Source organism: Ochotona princeps, chromosome 9 (assembly GCF_030435755.1).
Source record: "Ochotona princeps isolate mOchPri1 chromosome 9, mOchPri1.hap1, whole genome shotgun sequence".
NCBI classification, from domain to species: Eukaryota; Metazoa; Chordata; class Mammalia; order Lagomorpha; family Ochotonidae; genus Ochotona; species Ochotona princeps.
Genome location: NC_080840.1, coordinates 73,723,183 through 73,744,234, shown reverse-complemented (window position 1 = coordinate 73,744,234; position 21,052 = coordinate 73,723,183).

Genomic DNA, 21,052 nt, shown 5'->3' with positions numbered 1-21,052 from the left:
ACCCGACTTCTAAGTTAGGCCAATTGTGATTCCTGGGCCCTAGTGCTGGCTGACGCTTTCAATGGTGGACAAATCATGCTCACCTGCCAGTGAACTTAGCTCTGTGTGAGGACATGGTCATCCAGTTAATTCACCCTGTTACAAAATATAAAACAAATAAAGACAAACTCTGGGAGAATATAGCCAATGGTCAACTACTAATTTCCTCTTTGTGTACAGAGAGGAGAACAAATCCTATAATCCAGCTGAAATATTCAAGTACAAGTTTAACTGGAAATTTTAGATTCAGCATGTATTTGTTAGTTTGGTTAATCTTATATTTTAAGCAGTGAAGACAAAAGTGTTACAGAACCTTGAATATCATGAGTTGATTCTTTTTGTTGTTGTTTGGCTGATTTTCCTAGGGTATGCACTACAATTATCATTGAAGTCTTTGACTTCAAAAATTTTCAGTGTGACAATATGTATGTTATATTGCCAGGAAACAACGCAGGAGAATTCATAAAGACATCATGAGATCTTTTTCTGGTATTGTTTGTTTGTTTCTGTTTGTTTTAGTACGTAAATTATCAGAGACAATGTGCCATTTGATGAGTGTAGAAACAATGCATTTTGTAAACAACAGGATTGGCTAATTTTCTTGAAACATTCTGGTTGTGAATGAGTGGTAAAACAAAAAAGTAATCGCCCTCCGGCTATCACCATTGGCGGAAGTACTTACACATTGGATTTTGAAAGGCACATCACATGCATAAATTGTGACATTCACTTCCTGTTTAATTTACTAAGGTATAAATCCTTTTATGTTTCCAAGCATCATTACTCATCAATGCTTGTTTATATGCAGAAGACAGTCTTTGCAGAAGCTGTTTCATCTTAAGGTAACTATAAAGTTTTTTTCCAAGCAGGCCTCCATCTTTCTGTTAACATATCAAACTACACAACTGCTACACCTACTGGTAGTGTTGGAAGCCAAGTTCCCTGGCTTTCTGTCAACCCCACTTGGGTGCTCTGAGGAAATAAACCAGGTTGAAAACGGTCTGGTAATGCTCTTGTTTGCTTGAACAGAAAAGAAATCTGCATTTCACTGTCATCCAGAAGCTCTGCAGATGGCAGGAGCAGGTCATTTCTCTCTGCTCAAGTGCTTTTTCTTTTATTACCAGCCCTATAACAAGATTATTGAGATGATTCCACAATAGTCATGCCACAACTATAGGTACTTGTTGAAAGTAAATCATGAAAGCATTTTATCCGAATGGCTGTCATTCTCCTGTTGATATGGGCTATCCCTGGTACCTAAGTACATTTGGATATGAGTCTGTTTATGTGAACGACACTAATTTGATTATTCTGATAGGCGCCATTGTGGCTTTATTCTGACAATATTAGCAGAGAGGCTAATGCTGGTCCTTTTCAAACTGTAAATTAAAGTCATGCCAGTCAAACGGATCCCAACAAGACTGAAACTTAGGAAGAAGGGATTTAAAGGAGACCACTGAGAAGCATTTGAGCATCATACCATAATTCGGCATTTGAGTTCAAATTAGGCCAAAAGGGAACAAGGTCCTGGCATATAAGATGAGCATTTGACCGACTGGTAATGAGGCATCCTGTATCAGCGCATCTGGATGCCCCTCCCAGAGCAGTTTCACATTACAACTTCCTACTCATGTGCACACTGGGAGGTAGCATGTGATAATTCAAGTGGTTGGATTCTTATTACCCATGAGGGAGACATTAACTGACTTCCCAGCTTCTCATTCCAACCCAGCTTGGCTCTAAACCAGCAGCTGGGAGTCCTCTGTGTGTCTGTCTCTCCCTCTGTTTCTCTGCTCTCTGTGTCTCAATTGGTGGTGGTGGGGAGTGTATACGCTATTCCTAAGGCTATAGAGTTAATCAGTTTCACATATTAGTGATTTACATTAGATGAATACTAGATAACATTTTAAATAAAGCAGTCTTTATGACTACATTTTTAGTTTCCTCCAGAAACACTTACTTACTTGTTTGAAAGTCATAGTTATAGACAGAGTGAAAGACAAAGAGAAAGACATGTTCTGTCCACTAATTTACATCCCGAGACGGTCACAGTGGCCATGGTGGGGGCATGCTAAATCCTGGAGCTGCAGCTAGCTCTTCCACAGGGAGACCCACTCTGTGGCACAGGCCCATTCACTTGAGCCCTTGTCCATTGCTTTCACATGGATCTTGACTGGGGGTGAAGCAGACTACATAAAGCAATACCACTACGACTTGTTAACATTACATCCCAGGCAGCAGCTTTGACCCACTACGTCACAGTGGCAGTCCCAGTTTTCTTAAATGATATCTGTCATTATTTATAATCCTAAGCAACAAAAAATCAAAGATTTTCAATTATTTCATAGTTTCGTATTTTGTTCTCATCAAGGTACCAAGTATTTTACAGACACTCAATGTAATTGCAATTTTCCTTTACTTCTAAAACATTATATCATCTGAAACCTAGATTGGCTTTTACTGAATGCGAGAGAAGTTTGTGAATTTGTGGAATCAAGACATCTTATTGTGCAAATGTTGAATGAGCATATTTCACGTGGCAGGGCTTTACCAGGCCCTCAGCGAATGGTATGCAAAAGGTCGTCACCAAACTCACTCTAATCACAAAAAGAAGCACAAAACAACAACGGAGAAAAAAGGATACCCAGTATTCAAATGACATCCATGCTGCTGTTTCAGATTAGGTTGTTACAGGACTCCAGGTCAGGCGCCTATGGAAGAAAACTCTGAATTAATAATCAAAGAATGAGTGTAAGTTATTCCTGTGGAAAGACAGGGGAGCAGCATTATAACATTTGCCCCAATTTACTTTCCAGAGAGAGTGGAAAACTTTTCTAGTAAGGGCGCAGGTTGAAAGGGGAGGAAATACCAGCCGTAGTATTGGGCCTTAATATGTAAAGATGTTTGCAATTAGAAATTAGAAGCCAGTGACTGCATTGAATAGCTTCCAGTTGAAGAGTAGCACAATAAGATGTGAATATCAGAAATTCTGACTATATTATTTAAGGATATTTGAATGGAATTGACATTAGACTCTTCCACAGCAGTTCAGCTGACGATAGTCTGGGCTAACAAGATGATGTGGGTATTGTCTACCATGCAGTACAATGGATAAAGCCGGCTGAGCTGATTGGACAAGTGATGAAGAATGCAAAGTGAAAAATCACGAAGCTTTTAAGGGTGATAATGGTGCTGTTTATCGTTTTAGGGAACAGTGGAAGATGACAATATTGTCCGACATTCTGAAATAAGAGGGGCATAATGAGAAACTGAAAGTTACTCAGTTCTTTAGTATTATGTAAACACTCATCCTATATAAAATATATAATGGGACATGACCTTTTTTGCAGTAAGCCAGATTTCATGGCTTAGTTACTTGACCTTAAGGAAAGGGAAATCTTGAATAAATAGCATATTTTCCTCATAAAGAAAATATGGAATACTGAACTACTAGATCTAAATTCTATTTCTAAAATATGCCTTCTTGTCGTGCAGCTTAACAGTAGGTGATCAGCACTGTCTATAGTCACTATGAAGAAAATAAAAAAGCATAAACACAGTGGCCCTGTCTTAAGTGTTTCATAATTTATTATTAAATCATTCATTCCTTTTTCAGTGAAAACATCTTTTCAGCACTGTGGACTGAGTCTTGGATTTTACTTTATTATGAGATTAAAAACATAAAAGATACAGTACCTCTTTCTAAGGTACTCACTGTCATTAAAATGCAGAGAATCTTTATTTAGGACAAACCTTTTGATTAAAAATAGAGAAGTACAGAGGAGGGTCATTAGGTAGCCTGTGGAAGGGCTCCAAGGAAAGATGATGTTGGATGTTTGAATGAAGCTATCAAGATGAACGCAAATTAACCAGGAGAAATTTAGGAAATATATATTAAGAGTTAAGTAACACACAGTAAAGGGTGGAATTATGAAATTGATTTTGTACATATGGGGAAATGGAAACAGAGAATCAGGAAAACAGAACCTGAAGATTTTTGCAATTAAAAAGTTATTTTGTCCTGATAGACATAGGAAGCCCTCAAGTCCTGTGGTATTTGCAATATCCAGAGATACTTTCTATTTGGAGTAAACTTTTTATTTGGTTCTTAACTTTGAGACTGTCTAGAAGTGGGAAGACTAGGTCAAAGGTCATTTCAAATAACTAAAGTAAAATGGTGGGCCCAGGACAATGGCTGAATGGTTAATCCTCCCCCTTCAAGCTCCGGGATCCCATATGAGTACTGGTTCATGTCCCAGTAGCTCCATTTCCCATCCAGCACCCTGCTCATGGCTTGCGAATATAATATGATGGTCCAAAGTCTTGGGACCCTACACCCACATGCGAGACCCAGAAAGCTCCTGGCTTTGGATCGACTTGGCTGTCACAGCTATTTGGGGAGTGAACCAGGGAATGGAAGATCTTTTTCTGTCACTCCTTCTTACTGTAAAATCTGCTCTTCCAATAAAAAAAATAAACAAATATTTTTAAAATGGCAAATTGGTATGGATAGACTTGTGAAATACATAGATTTTTAAATAAGTCTGATTTAGTAACTGGAAAAAAACCTAAAAAGATGCGAAAAATGAGAAATTATCAGCAGAGACAATTATGCACCCCATAAATACTTCCTTCTATAATTTTCAACTTTCTCAGGCATGCAATACTACTAATTCTTTAACTCATCAAAATGAATACATCACTAAATTGAATGATTTATTTAAGAGATCATTCTTTGTATTTTTTTGAATTCTAACATTTGTGCTTCATTTACTATTATAGCCCCCCTCTTGGCATTCCTGCATGTTCCACTAATTACTGGGTTATTTTTAAATTGCTCTATTTTTACAATAAAATATATCTTATAAGGACATTTGATGAAAAAACAAAATTTCCTTCATAATATTGTCTAACATTTTACACTATGAAAAGTTAAGTCCCATGAATTCGAATATTTAAGTTCATTGAAATGTATTGACAGATATATTCCAGTCAAGAATATATCATTGGTTAAGCAGATTACAGAAAATTGTATGTGGCAGGACTGGCATTGTGGCACAGCATATTAAGCCTATTTCTAAGACATAGGCATGCCATGTGGGTGCCAGTCCAAGTCCTAGCTGCCCCACTTCTGATCCAGCTCCATGCTTGTTTTTAATCTTTTTAATTATTTTCCATGATAGAGTTTAGTAGGTATAAGAATTTATCCCTATTCCAACCTACTCACTTCCCACACCTTCTCCTTTCACTATTCCCTCCCCCATGTTATCACAGCAATATAGCTCTCCGGTAACGGTAGCAGATTCAACATTCTGCTACCCACATGCATCATGGCACTGAAGATATAGACAGACAGAAAATCTAGCATTGTATTATTGAGGTATATTTAACTGATTCACTGGAAGTCCTCCATTTGGGAGTAGAAATGTATACTGCAAGTTTCCTTAACTTTCAGTTATGCTAGCCTGTATTACTGTTCTTCTATGAGACTGTATGAATATATGTCTTCACCTATATATCTATTGATCTTGCATTTTACGTGAAAGTTGCCTTACATCAGAGAGAACATATAATATCATACAATATTTGTCCTTTGGGATTTATTTACTAATTTCACTGAATATACTGATCTCCAGTTGGGACCATTTGTGGCAAACAGCTGAATTTCACTCTTTTAAATGCCTGAGCAGCACTGCAGACAGTAATTGTACCACAGTGCTATTAACCAGTCTTCTTTCAAGGGGAAGTCTGAGTTGTTTCTAAGTCTTCACTGTTGTAGATTATGCTGCCATAAGTACAAAAATGCTGCCATAAATATTGGATTCAGACTTTATTTCCTTTGGATATATTCCAAGAAGTGGGATAGCTGGGTCATATAGAAGATACATTTTCAGTTGTCTTGGCACTATCCATACTGACATCCGTAATGCATGCATTAGCCTATACAACCTTCAATAGTGGAGCAGGGTACCTTTCACCCCACATCCATACCACTTGGTTTGTTAGTAGATTTCCAAATGTAAGCCAGTTTTATTGGAGTTACATGGAACTTCAGTGCGGTTTTTCTTTGTGTTTCCCTACTATCTACGGAACCTGAGCATTTGTTCAAGTCTATTAGCCATTAGATTTTAGGCTTTTTCAAAAAATGCCTGTTCATGTCCTTTGCCCATTTCTTCACAAGGTTGTTTCATTGGCTGTTGCTGAATTTCTGAAACTTTTTCTTTCTTAAAAATTATTTATTATTATTGGAAAGGCATACCATATTTAAAGGGAGAGGGTGAGATAGAGAGAAAGATTCTCTATCTGCTGTTTCACTCCTCAAATGCCCACAATGACTGGAAATGAATCATTTGAAGACAGGAGCTTCTTCCAGGGCTCCCACATGGGTGCAGAGTCCCATGGCTTTGGGTCATTCTCTACTGCTCTCCCAGGCCATGTGCAGGGAGCTGGATGGGAGTAGAATAGCAAGGGCACAAACCAGTGTCTATACGAAATGCCAGCACTTTCAAGTTGAGGATTTAGCCATTGAGCCATTACGCTGAACGTGAGTTTTTGAAACTCTCTTTTAAGTCTTGGCTATATGGCCCATATGTTCAAAGATTTTCTCCCATTCCCTCTTTACTTTGTTGATCATGTCCTCTGCTGTACAGAAGCTTCTTGGATGTAATCCCATTTGTTTATTTTTTCTTTGACTGTTTTTGGTTACGTTAGGTGACTTTTCCAGAAAGTGTTTACCAATGCCTAGATCACGTAGTGCCTCCTGTGTTTTACTGTAACAGTTTGTTGGTTTCTGGGTGCAGATTTAGGTCCTTGATCCATTTAGAGCTGATTTTTGTAAAAGGTTTCTTACTTCTGCTGCTGATAGTCAATTGTCCCAATAGCATTTGTTAGACACCAAACTTTTCCCCCTGGGATATTTTCAGTTCTGTTGAAGCTTACGTGGCTACCCAATTGTGTTGTCTCCCTTCTTGGGTTTCTATTCCGTTCCATTGATCCTCTTCTCTGTCTCTGTACTGGTACCATACTCTTTTGATTACAACTGCCCTGTAGCATGTCTTGAAATCTGAAAGTGTGATACTTCTAGCTCTGTTGTCATTGTTCAAGATAGCTTGGGCTATTAGTCTCATATTTCCATCTGAATTTTTGCATCATCTTTTCTATTTCTGAAAAGAATTTTGTTGGGATTTTGATTGAGATTGCATTGAATCTGTGTGTTTACTTTCAGTAATATGAACATTTTGATGATGTTGATTCTACTGATCCAGGAATATGATAAATTTCTCCATCTTCCAATGTCTTTTTCTATTTGATTTTCAAATGTTTTTAAATATTCATCACAAAGGTCTTCTGTATCTTTAATTAGGTTTATTCATCCCAAGGTATTTATGGTTCTTCTCAACTACTATAAACAAGGCTGTGCTTATAACTTCTTTATTAGCCACAAAATTTCTTGTGTATACTTGGGACATCAGTTTATACTCTTTGATTTCACATCCTGCAACCTTGCTAAGCCCTCTTATGTGGTCTAATAGTCTCTTTATTGAAAGGTTAGCAGAGAAAAAGCAGAGAGGATACAGTCCCAGGTAATAGGAGGGAGCAGACTGATGGGATGACAGAGGGACAGAGGGCCACCTGGACATGCATGGACATGGGGCGTGGCAGAGACAGTGCAATGGTGCTGTAATGAACAGACAGCCTATGTGTAAAATCATGTCATCTGCTAACAGGGATCACTTTACTCCCTGATTTCCAACTTGAATTTCTTTCATTTCTTTTTCTTGCCTAGTATCTTTGGTGGTGAGTTGCAATAATCTGTTAAATAGCAATGGTGAAAGTGGAAATCCTTGTCTAGTTACAGATCTTACTGCAAAAGTTTTCAGTTTTTCCCCATTCACTATAACAGTGGCATTGGGTTTTTTGTATATTGTTTTGATTGTATTATAGAATGTTCCTTCTATGCCTATTGTGCGAGGATTTTGGCATGAAGTACTGTTGGATTTTATCAAATAACTAAATCTGTTGTGATTATCATATGGTTTTAATCTTCATTTTGCTGATGTAGTGCATTACATTTACTGATTTACTTGTGTTAAATCATTGCTATCGGCCAGGGATGCATCTCACCAGGTCCTGGTGAATTATCTGTCTTAAGTATTGTTGGGATCTGTTGACTAGTATTTTGTTGAGGATGCTCATCAGGGATGTAGATCTGTGGTTCTTTTTTGTGTCTCCATCTGGCTTTGGTATTACAGTGATGTTGGCTTCACAGAAAGAGTTGGGGAAGATTGCCACTCTATTCTTTCAAATAAATTGTGCAGGATTGAGGTGAGTTCTTCCTAATGTGTTTGGTAGAAATCAGCAGTGCAGCCATCCAGTTCTGGGCTTTTCTTTCTTGGGTGAGATTTGTTTACTATCTCTATCTTCTTCTACGGCTAAAAGTCTATTCAGGTTTTTAATTATCTCATGATTCGCTTTTGGCTAATTGTATGTATCCAGAAACATATCCATTTCTTCTAGGTCTTCCAATTTGTTGGTTCCTAGTAACTTGTAATAGTTCTTGATTTTTCTATGTATGTCTGAGATATCCATTGCTATATTTCCTCTTCATCTCTGAGTCTATTGCTTTATATCTTCTCCCCTCTCCCCCTGATTTTTATTAGATGGGTTAGTGGGTAATCTGTTTTGTCAATATTCTCAAAGAACCAGCTTTTTGATTCATTAATTTTTACATGTTAGAGTCCTCCTTTTGTTATCTGCTTGGTTTATTTCCTTTTTTGTTTTGATTGTTTCTTTTTTCTGCTGTTGGTATTATCTTACTGTTGTTTCTCTACCTCTGTCAGACATATGACCAGCCTGTTTACCTGGTGCCTTTGTAGTTTCTAGACATAAGCACTGATTACAACAGACCTTCCTCTGAGCACTGCTTTGACTGTATCCCGTTAGTTTTTACATGTTGTGTTCATCTTTCCACACATCTCAAGTAAGTTTTTTTATTCCCTTTGATTTCCTCTATAAATCTTTGTTTATTTAGCAGCATGGTTTTTAGTTTTCATGTACTCACGTATTTTCTAGAGAATTTTGACTTGCTGGACTGCTGTTTCACTCTATGATGATCTGAGGTGATGCATGATAGGATTTCAATTTTAAACATTTTCTGAGGCTTGCTTTGTGGTCTATAATGTGATCAATCCAAGAGAAAGTTCCACCTACTGATGGAAAACCTTATATTCTGTGTCTGTGGGATGAAAGTTTCTATAGATATTGATTAAGTGAATTTACTCTATGGTCTGTGACAGGTCTGCTGTGCATTGATGAGTTTTGTCTCATTGTTTTGTCCATTGAAGCTAGTGGGTTGTTAAGCTCCCAAACTACTGGGTGTATGGTGAAATAGCCTAGTGGTTAAAACCTCACCTTTCACTCCCAGGATCCCAAATGGGCACCAGTTCATTTCCTGGCTACTTCATCAAGCTCCCTGCTTATAGCCTGAGAAAACAGAGGGAATGACCAAAGCTCTTAGAAGCCTCCAGATGCATGGGAGACCCCAAAGAAGCTTCTGGCTCCTGGTTTTGGTATGGGTCAGCAAGGGCTGTTGCAGTCACTCAGTAAGTGAACCAGTGGATAGAGAATCTTTCTCTCTGAATATCCTTATTTTTGTACATCTGACTTTCCAATAAAAATACACAAATGTTAAAAAAGAAAAAAATACAAACTGCTATTGTATTGGAGTATAGCCATATCTCCCTTTGAATCTGTTAATATTTATTTCAGGTAGCTGGATTCACTGACACTGCAGTATATATATATATAATCATGAATCATGAATTCCTCTTGTTGTAGGGTTTTGACCCCGAATACGGCAGCAACTTCAATTCTTGTCTCACAGGAAAGAAGAATTTTCGTGTGAACACAGTTTAGTTTCAAAGCAAGATTTATTAGAAAAGCTGAGAAAGGTGGGCCAGGCAGCGTGACCTAGGGGATAAAGTCCTCACCTTGAACGCACCAGGATCCCATATGGGTGCTGGTTCTAATCCTGGCAGCTCCACTTCCCATCTAGCTCCCTGCTTGTGGCCTGGGAAAGCAGTCAAGGATAACCCAAAGCCTTGGGACTCTGCACCTGGGTGAAAGACCCGGAAGAGGTTCCTGGCTCCTGGCTTCGGATCGGCACAGCACTGGCCGTTGCAGTCACTTGGGGAGTGAATCATTGGACGGAAAATCTTTCTCTGTCTCTCCTCCTCTCTGTGTATCTGACTTTGCAATAAAAATAAATAAATCTTTAAAAAAAAAAAAAAGAAAAGCTGAGAATGGAGACTCCTGTCCTAGTGACAGGAGGAGGCTTTGAGCTAGAAAGGACCTGTTCCTCCTGCCATAGTGGCAGGAAGTGGAACAAAAAGACCCTAGACCTCTGCCAGAGTCGCAGGAGGAAAAGTGGAAGAGAAAAGCCCATATTAATGGTGGGGAAAGCATCTTTTAAAGGTTTACCTCAAAGATGCTTCTCCATAAACAAAAGAGAATTCCTGGTTTCCATGGTACCTGGCCTTGGGACAAAAGGCCAGAAAGATGTCACCAGCCAACTTCCTTGGTCCCTTTCTAATGATAAAGAGACCGATTTGATGGTCTGATGCTCTCCCCCTTGGCAATGGCCAGAGACAGTACTGGGCTGACACTTCAGGTGGGAAATTGGTATGTCAATGTCACCCTTGTCTCTTGGGGAAGCCTGTTCCTGATATGTTAAAATATGCACTTGTCTAGGGAGAGGCATGCTCTGGTGAATCCAAGACATGGTGGGGAAAATACCCTCTTATATTTGAGAAAAAAAAATGATGACTTGGGGACCCAGAATACCCTAACTACCTAACTTCTTTCTCACTCTTGTTGAATGAATCCATTAAATATTACGAGTTTCCTTCATCACTTTAACTAATTCTCATATCAAAGTCCATATTATCTGATAGTGAGATGACTATCCTACTTCTTTTCCTTTCCATTAACTTTTAATATTTTTTCATTGCTTTCATTTTTCATGTGCTTTTATTGTTGATGAATGTTTCTTATAAGCAACAGTTAGATGGATTCTGTTTTTTGATAGTCTACCAATCAATGTCTTGATTGATGAGTTCAAGTCCCTAATGTTCTGGGTTAAATATTGACAGCTGGAGATTTGGTCCTGTAATTTAGCATTGGGTTTCTCATTGTTTGATTTAGGTTTTCTTCTAAGATTTTATTGAGATGTTATCCACTTTTGCCTTTGGACTTGGTGGGTTTAGCTTGTTTTTTTCTGTATGTAGTGAGACCATCCAGGCCTGCTGAGATCCTGGCCACACCTTCAGGTGGGCGGCACCAGCATCGCCCACCTATTTTCTAATTAATTAAGAGACCACCAATGGGGAACATCTTACCTATAGGTTCCTCATCCAACAAGGAAAGGTCAAGGAAGGCTTAAAATCCTGAGACCCTTTCTCAAACCTTTGGTATCTCTCTCTCCCTCCTCTTTCGAGAGGCACCCCACCTCCCGGTTTGCTCTCCAGAGGTGCTTCCCCTTTCTCTCCCTTCCCTGCTCACCTGGTCCCTTTGCAAATAAACTTTCCTGCCTGCAACAGATTCTTGGCTTTTTGTTTCTATACTAAGCTGAGGAAAGAACCCACCAGGCATTTCTGGTAACATGTAGCATATCTTTAGGCAGTATTTCTGGGACTGGTCCAACAGAGGTGGAACTTTCCAGTTTTTCTTTACTTTGGATGTATTGTAATTTGAAATAAGTATTTGCAGGTTATGTTATTTTTGTCTGACTTTTTTTTTCATTTATGATCTGGATTATGTCACTCTGATCTCTTCCGGCCTATAGGGTTTCCCTTGAAAGGTCACTTGTGAATCCATTTGGGGTTCCTCCATAAGTTACATTGCACTTCTCACATGTATATGTAAGTATCTTTCTTTTACATTTAACTAAGGAAAGTTTGATTAGGATGAACCATGATGAGTATCACTTCCGGTTGAATGTACTAGCAGTTTGCTTCCCTTTTTGTACTTTGAGTCTCCTTTGTTCTGTATGTTGGGGAAGTTCTCCTTTATCATTTTAATAAATACATCTTTCAGTCAAACTTCTCTTTCCACCCTTTTGAAACTTCCGTGACCCTTAAATTCAAACTTTTGATGATGCTATTTAATGCTTCGAGGTTTTTCTTAGCTTTGCTTAGTTCCTCTCCCATATGTCTGATTATTTAGACATTTTTTGATGCAGTATCTTCCAACTCTGACGCTCTTCTTTTTTTCTGACTCATTCTATCATGGAAGCTTTCCGCTGAGGTTTTAATTTGCTGTACTGTATTCTCCATTTCTAATAGTTCAATATGATCTTGTTTCAACATTGTGATATCCTGTGTAATAGTCCTTAATTTCTAATTTCTTGAACTCCTACATCTGCTTGTCACTGCTCTTAAACAGCCTTATAATGATTATATATATGTGTGTGTGTGTGTATAAATATGTATCTCCAGCAGTTCCTTGATTTTTCATTGGTTAGTTGTGATATTTTAAGTAGTCCTCTTCTTTGTGGGGGAAGGCATCAGTAACCTCATTCATTGTGCCTGTGGCTCTTTTGCCCTTGGCTGTTGCAATGCAGATCCATGGATGCTTCCCATTGGGATCGATCTTTAAGCAATGTCATCCATGGATCTACAGATTGGCTTTATTAATCCTTTCAGTGCCCGATTCTTTATTCACATCACTTACTCCACTCCCTCCAGGAAGTTTCAGTCCCGGAGTCTGGTGCTTCACTTCCGGCAGAGACCCCAGGTTGCCACTCTCTCCCTCTGTGGTCCTACGTTGTGGTCACAGTGTTATCATCTGTTCAGCCTTTCTCCCGATCATGGTTCCAGAAGTACCTGGGATTGCGAGACACAAGCTGTGACTTTGAACTATGTCACAGGGCTGTCAGCAGTGCCCATTGCATGGATATTTTCCTTCCTCCTCTTGTCAGAACCTGGACCTATTTTGGATGTAATTCATAGAACACCAAGTCAATTTTATGTTCCTGGTGGGACCAGGGCAATGCATCAAGCCAGAAGTGAGTTCTCCCCTGGCTTAGCACATGCACATCTCACCATTGTCCTCCTCACCAGGAGATCCAAATGGTGCCTGAACCTTGGTGGTAACCTGATCACCACTGGGGGATATGTTAACTACATTTCCATGCTGCTGTCTACTGCTTCCCTATGTCTATAGGTCTCCAGGTATTCTGCAAGCAGCCTGCCCATTCCTATAGCCACCGATTTGTCTCTCTGCTTATAACCTGCTTATCCTTCTCCATCTGTGTTAACCTGGCGTTACCCTATTCTGCCAGCTTGTTCCCCTCCCTGATCCAAGTTTCTGTTAATGTGCCTGGGAGAGCAGAAGACAGTTAAAGTGTTTGGGTTATTTGACTTTGTCCTGGTCTGGCCATGGCTGCTATTACTCTATTATATCTCTGCCTTTTAAATAAATAAGTAAATAAATAAATAAGCAAATAAGTAAATAAATAAATAACATGTGCCTATACTTTTTTTAAAAAATTAAAAAATTAAGTATGAGCCTGGCTCAATGGTTCAATGACTAGATCCTTACCTTACATGCGCTAGGACCCCACATAGGTGCCCGTTCTGATCCCAGCAGCCCCAATTCCCATCCAGCTCCCTGCTTATGGCCTGGGAAAAAAAGTCAAAGACACCTAAAGCCTTGGGACCCTGCACCCACATGGGAGGCCCGGCAAGAAGCTCTGGGCACCTGGCTTCGGATCAGCTCAGCTCCAGCCATTGTGATCACTTGGAAAGTGAACCAGCAGATGGAAGATCTTTCTCTCTGCATTCTCTTCTCTACATAACTCTGCCTTTCCAATAAAAATAAATTTATTTAGAAAGTAGGTGTATAATTCATGATTTTCTTCAAATGTCTTCACAGAATACTGTAGTTTTAATACAGAATCCTGTTGAATATATTTAGTGCTTCATTTCTGTATTTCATTGCTAAAAAAAGACAAGTATACAAATGTATAAGGTAGACATACATAGTAGGTACAGAAAGAAGGAAAAGAGGAATGCCCACAGAAGACTACTCATATATGCTTCTAATTAAAACTGCTACCTAGGGCCCAGTGGCGTGGCCTAGTGGCTAAAGTCCTCACCTTGAATGTGCCAGGATCCCATATAGGAGCCGGTTCTAATCCCGGCAGTTCCACTTCCCATCCAGCTCCCTGCTTGTGGCCTGGGAAAGCAGTCAAGGACGGCCCAAAGCCTTGGGACTCTGCACCCATGTGGGAGATCCAGAAGAAGTTCCTGGCTCCCGGCTTCAGATCGGCGTAGCACCAGCCATTGTGCTCACTTGGGGAGTGAATCATCGAACGGAAGATCTTTCTGTCTCTCCTCCTCTCTGTGTATCTGACTTTGCAATAAAAATTTTAAAAAAATCTTAAAAAAAAACTGCTGCCTAAAATGATCATAGGTAGACAAAATTATAAATAGGTTTTGCCCATTCTCAAAATAAATGGAATACATATTAAAAAATATTTTGGAACTGGTTTCCTTACATTATTGTTTGGAGTGCCATTTATCTAATTTATATATATATATATATACACATATATATATATAGCTTATTTTTATAATAATATAGGTTTATTAATAAGCATTTATTTATTTTAAAGTGAATCAGGCCCTGGCACCATGGCCTAGCGGCTAAAGTCCTTGCCTTGAACACGCCAGGATCCCATATGGGTGCTGGTTCTAATCCCAGCAACTCCACTTCCTATCCAGCTCCCTGCTTGTGGCCTGGGAAAGCAGTCGAGGACGGCCCAATGCATTGGGACCCTGCACCCTTGTGGGAGAATGGAAGAGGTTCCTGGTTCCCAGCTTCGGATTGGTACAGCACTGGCCATTGCAGTCACTTGGGGAGTGAATCATAGGATGGAAGATCTTTCTCTTTCTCTCTGTGTATCTGACTTTGCAATAAAAATAAATAAATCTTCAAAAAAAAAAAAGAAAGTGAATCAGAGTGTAAGACTCATCTCTGTGAAAAATGTCATTGCAAAAACAAATAACTTGTAAGAAATATATATGTGGCATTCTAAGTAATATGTTCACAAGCTACAAAAAACATTTGAAACATACACAGGAATAAATCGTGGTATAATGTGGGGGAACTTTCTTGGCTTCCAATCTAACCTTATTTTTTTTTAGGAATATATGATATTTGCCCAGTCAAGCTTAGCATTATACATAAGATAAAATTGCACAAAATATAGTATGTATGCCATAATCAAAAATTGGAAAGATTAAATTGTAATTTGCGGTATATATGCACACTGACAGGGCAAAAAAAAAATGACTATAAAAGAGATATTCCACAGTAACACAGTGTCAAAAATATTGCCAGATTCCATTTTCCTTTAAAAATATTTTAGAGAAACGTCAAGGAGGAGTTACATTCTTATGCTGCACTATGCTTTGCGAAAGCATCCATCAGCTAGTCTGAAGCAGCTGAGTTGACAATCCTTAATAGGAAATATGAAGGGGGGATTTTAATAGAAAGAGGACTTCATCTGACCATGAAGAGTCTTTTCTATATTTCGTCCCAATGGTGCAGTTGTTACTTTGATGCTGACATTCACATGAGTTATAAATTTAAACATAATTTCCAGGAAAACAGCTAGCTAGTTTTGCTAATTAGCACAGGTTCTGTTAACAGTCTGATAGATAGATAGACCTAAAGAACATTCAGAGAAAGGAAAAGACCCAGCTTCCAAAGTACATTCTCTCACATGCATGTTTATCTGGTAATAGCATGTTATCATGTCATTTCCTCATTCCACTCAATGCTTCTGGAGCATTTTATTGGCTATACGTTTGCAAAATTCTGTTTGTCATCTTATCCACCATGTTCCCAGACACGGGCACAGTTGACTGGGCCCCAACTTAGACATTCTGATTCCCATCTTTCTTACTAGAAATAAAAAGAAAAAAAAATGTGTTAAGCTCTCTGGGAAATTAAAGTGCTAGTTTTGAGAATGCAAGGTAGTAAAAAACATCTATTAAACTCTGAGAATTTGACAGGCTACTTTTCAGATGTATTAACTAAGAGAGTGTCTAATAAAGCAATGGAGGAGCAAATCTTTGAACTGAGGGAAACTTGCACAATTTTTCACCAAGAGGAAAGATCACAAGGGTGTATATATTTCATTGTCTATCAGGAAATGAATTCTGAATAGGCAGATAGGTAAATTAGAGAAGACTAGGTCATTCACTATGGTCTTCCATGAACTTGCTTTATGTTTTGCTAATTATCAGACAATTTGTGTTGATTTGTTCAAGTATGTGAGCATTAGCGTTTATCACATACATCACATTGCACTAAAATACAGCATTAGTCAACTAGAAAAGAGAACTAACTTGAACCTCGTCTTGTTTCATCCTATGTCACAAAATACACAAATATATTAGTTTAGTCTCCACATTTGTCAACTATTATTACCATCTGCTTTACTGAAACATTTGAAGTTCAGATAATTAGATTGTCATGCTCATATATAATCTGGGATGATTTCACTATGTTTACTTTGTTTTGTGTTATGACTGCTAAAAAAAAATCAGCTTTATTTCCAAACAGGAGTATTTCTAAATTTCGGTACACAATATAAAGATGTCAAAATGATAGCTTGGAAATCAAAAACAAAAGTGGAAGGCAAATTCATGTGCTCATGGGATACGTTCTTCCTTTCAAAATGAGATCCCTTGTTAATTTCAGGTGCAGAATAGCTTTCTATAATCCCTGAACATGTCAAGTCACGTGAACCTCTGCTCCTCCTTCAGAGGGCAGCTCAAAAGGGCAGCTCAAAAGCGCCCTCCTCAGGCAGAAGTAATCACTGCTTCCCTTGTGTGCTGACTTCTAGTACTCAGCACAGCCTCCTTCCCTGTTGACTTCTCTATCCTCTCTGATGTTTCCGGGTTGGCAGAGTCTGTTTGCGCTTTCTGTCCCAAATTTTAGACTTTAGTAAAGTTACGTCTGCTGTACAGATTGATAAGTTACTGTAAATACCAATAATCTTATAAAATTATTGAAAACTTTAATCGGTATTTTCCAAACATCAGAAAAATTTCCAAATAAATTTTAAAGATGACCTTTCTCTGTGACTGGTGAATGATTTCATCCGAATAGTTCGAGAGTTTTTAAGAAGTTTTGTAAAATCGCCCTTCTTTATTTAATGTCAGAGCACATGAGCATTTTGCTGAAATTCTACTTGATTATAAAAAGTGCCATGTTGAAAGAATTCTTTCTAAATTTAGATCTCACTTTCATGTTGTGTTTCTGTGTATAGCACTGAGAGATTTCATTTCATTTTGCTGTTGTATTTGTTTTTCTTTTCTGCCACATTAAATGAAAAAAAAAGAAAAAAAATGCAATGGATGAAGATTTATGTAGTCTTTCCTCTGTGTACAATGGAAGGAAAAACAATTCTTTATAAATTATCTTTTTCAAATTATACACACAGGTCAAGTGAGGGGAAATAGCTTTAAACAAACAAGAGACAAAAAAGGCAAATGTGTGGAAAAATGAAAGCTCAGTTTTAAGCGTAGTGCTTCAACAAGCCCTGTTTTCTTTATTTCCATATTAAACAAAAGAGCTAGTCATATGTAAGTTAATAAAGCGAGCACAAGGGAGATGTACCTCCAAATTGGAGCCAGACGGTGAATAACATAGCAGGAATGTACTAAAAACCTGGTACCAGCTCGTGACAAGGTCTGTTCTCTGTCTTAGCCCTCGATTTTTGGAAAAGCTTCAGGAGCTATGAGAAAAACTTTCAACCTGACAAACACTCCAGGGCTGGGAAAGGCTCCTGTTTTAATTCAGCCCAGATGTGGTCCTTAATGAAAGCAGTATGTCTTTGCAGCTGCAGTCGATGGGACAAGCATTTTAAGAGGAATAAATTATTTTAAAAGATTGTCTTTTTCCTCCTTATGACTATGTTTGACCTGTGTTGAGGGAAAGTCTTGGGATTGATTGTAAGACGATTCACGATTCCTGAGCTTCCACAGTGACAACATTACAATAAATCGGATGCAAAAGATAGGCGAAAACTCACTATGTAGGGGCTATGTAAACATATTGATCCCCCTTTCCTATATGACTGATGCAATAATTCTCCAAAAGCTATGTTTCAAGCATATGTGATATGAACATATTAAGCTCACCAGAACACTGCTTCTCATGTTACGGGCTCAATTACTTAGATAGGCACGTTTTTTTTTTTTTTAATGCAGATTGGTATTTTATTAAGATCTTTCACAGGTATACATATATATGCATAAATATAATGCTTTCTACTTCAAATTCTTTAAAGGTACAAACTTAAAACGAATGCCTTTTTTAAATGATACCAAAAAGAAACCGAATCTTAGGAGGAAATTTCCTACAATAATCCGACATGCTTCGTCACAGCACCTAAATGACACCTGGACCTTCTTTCAGCACGATAGGGAATCTTTCACTCAATAAGATTTTTGTTTTCATCAAAAAAAACCAGAAAACTGAATGGACAATGTTGGGGAGAAATGATAAGTTAGGATCATCTTGAATCGTTCTTTGTTTGGTTTGTTTATTATTTTGAAAATGGTGTATACTGGGAAGCATGCGCGGCAGGGACAGGATTCTGAGAAGAGAATTTTATATACTTACTAAAGCATTTCCTAACCATACAACATTCCAGCTAACAACAACAACAAAAACCTTTCCACTAAGCCTATAAAATAGTTTTAAGCTGTTGTAGAAACTTATTTTCTAAGAGTAACTATAAAAAAGCAAAAGAAGGGAATAACCAAATGATTGAAAGGTATTAAATGATTCTGCTTGAGCAAGAAATGCAGGTTATTATTTGCTAACGGATTATTCAGAATGAATTTCATCATTCTTGTTACAAATGTGTTTTTTGACACTTTAATTATGAAGGAACTATTCTGAAACACAATATGAGCAGAAGATGCTATACGTTTAAGTAAAACGCTATTACATCCTCATTTTACAAAATTCACAATCACATTGAAATTAAACAGCATTTCTCTTTTGTAGCAAGAAATGCTTATTGCAAAAATGAAATGCCCGTGGATCCAGTGACATTTTAGTCATTTATTTTATACAGTATTTAGAAACTGTGGAAGTGGAATGCAGAAAGCTTTATCATTTAAAGTACCTGCACACATACACATAGTACTATGTAGAAAGCACACCCTTACAGGCCAGCAAAATGCTCTACTACTGTTAGGTCATTTTTTTAACTATGCTCACTGAAGACTGATATGGGGCAGCAGAGCTTGATAGTGTTACAAAGCTAAGTGTATGGATTCAGCTGGCTTCACTTCTCCTAACCTCATGCCCCCCAATTTACTAATGAACGTGTTGGTTTGTAATTTATTTGGTTACATATACACTAGAACAGCCAGCCAATCAGCCCAAGGACCATAATTTAAACGAGGAATCCACAAATCATTTTTATAAGCCATGCCTGTTAAGTCGTGATGTGTCGATGAATTTAACAGAAAATATAATGGCATGCATAGAGGGGACTGATAAACGTGCATTTGGAGCAATACAAAATCATCTGATTAAATGTAAATTTCCACAAAATTTACAATCTGAAGTAATGCAGGCAATGCAAACTCTAGAACTGAGACCGCTCTTCTCAGCCAGTGCAGACATGATATATAAAAATATGAACTTTGAAAATAGTATCTCTTTGGTAGTTTCCACCTAAACTAGAAAGTGGTAATTTTGAATTTTCATCTCTATATGATAACGTAGGTATTACCTCTTAAAACCAGGCGAGATTCTGAGACCTTCATTTTAAGTAAACGATGACATACATACTATCAAGATAAAAAGAAGAGATTATTTTTTATTTTTTACTTGAAGGTAAAACAGTTTTGAAAATAAACATCTATCTTCCATGTATTTACATACGGCTCATGAAGTAAGCAAGTTGCAAGAGCAAGCCCTTTCTTGTCACGTATTGGCTTATTTCACGCAGGCTATGCCTGCTCCGGCACATGCCAGGTCTCAAGATTAGAGCATCATGCTACAGACATCTGCATGGCAAAAGAAACACCGGTTGTGTGGGTTGATTTGTTTCTGAGCAAGTGAGGAAGGAATTACTCAAGGACAAAACACCATGTTTGCTTTCATTATTAAAGAAAGAATAGCAAGAAGAAAGAGAGAGATAAATCAAGACCATTCCATTCTGTGAGTTTTAGAAACATTAGCTTCTGTCATGTGTCTAGTATTTATTTCAATTAAATCCATCACTGTAAGTAGCATGTCCCTCACAATACAATGTTTTTAAGCTCCATATCTTTCAACACATGAATATTTAGAAAAGCAAATTCCTGCCACCTTCCCAGAGACCGTCTTAGTTAAAGCAAATTACATTATACTGTCAGATGTTGTGGAGCACACTAAGGAAAAGACCCGATTTACTTAGCTCTCACCCATCAAACTTTGTGTTTGACCAATGTGTGTTATACAGACTGATAATATTCATCTTCAATAAGTGCGAACCACAGGCATTAATTTTTATAAGAGATCCACGCATGCGTTCTCTTTTGTAAGAATCAGTTTTTAGTCTTTAATACATACATGTCAAGATATACAAATTCATAAGAATTTCCCTACACAGGCAATATTAACAGATAAAAGAATTAAATTTCTTCTTAAAACTAAAAAGAAAATGTTCATCTTTAATGATAAATTGTCCCTAGGATTCTTTTTTTTCTTTTCTTTTTATTTTTTTTCCGGGAAAAGAAAATATAATTTTCAAATTGCATTGCTCCTTTAATCCCTTTTGCATGGCTGGAAATTAGTGACACATATGGTTCTGAAATTCAAATATAATGCAAAAGACTTTCTTCCATTTCAATCATTTAGATTCATATTTAATGTATTGAAAAATTAACATAAATGGGATACTTCCAAAAATGTATATATCATACATGAAAATAGC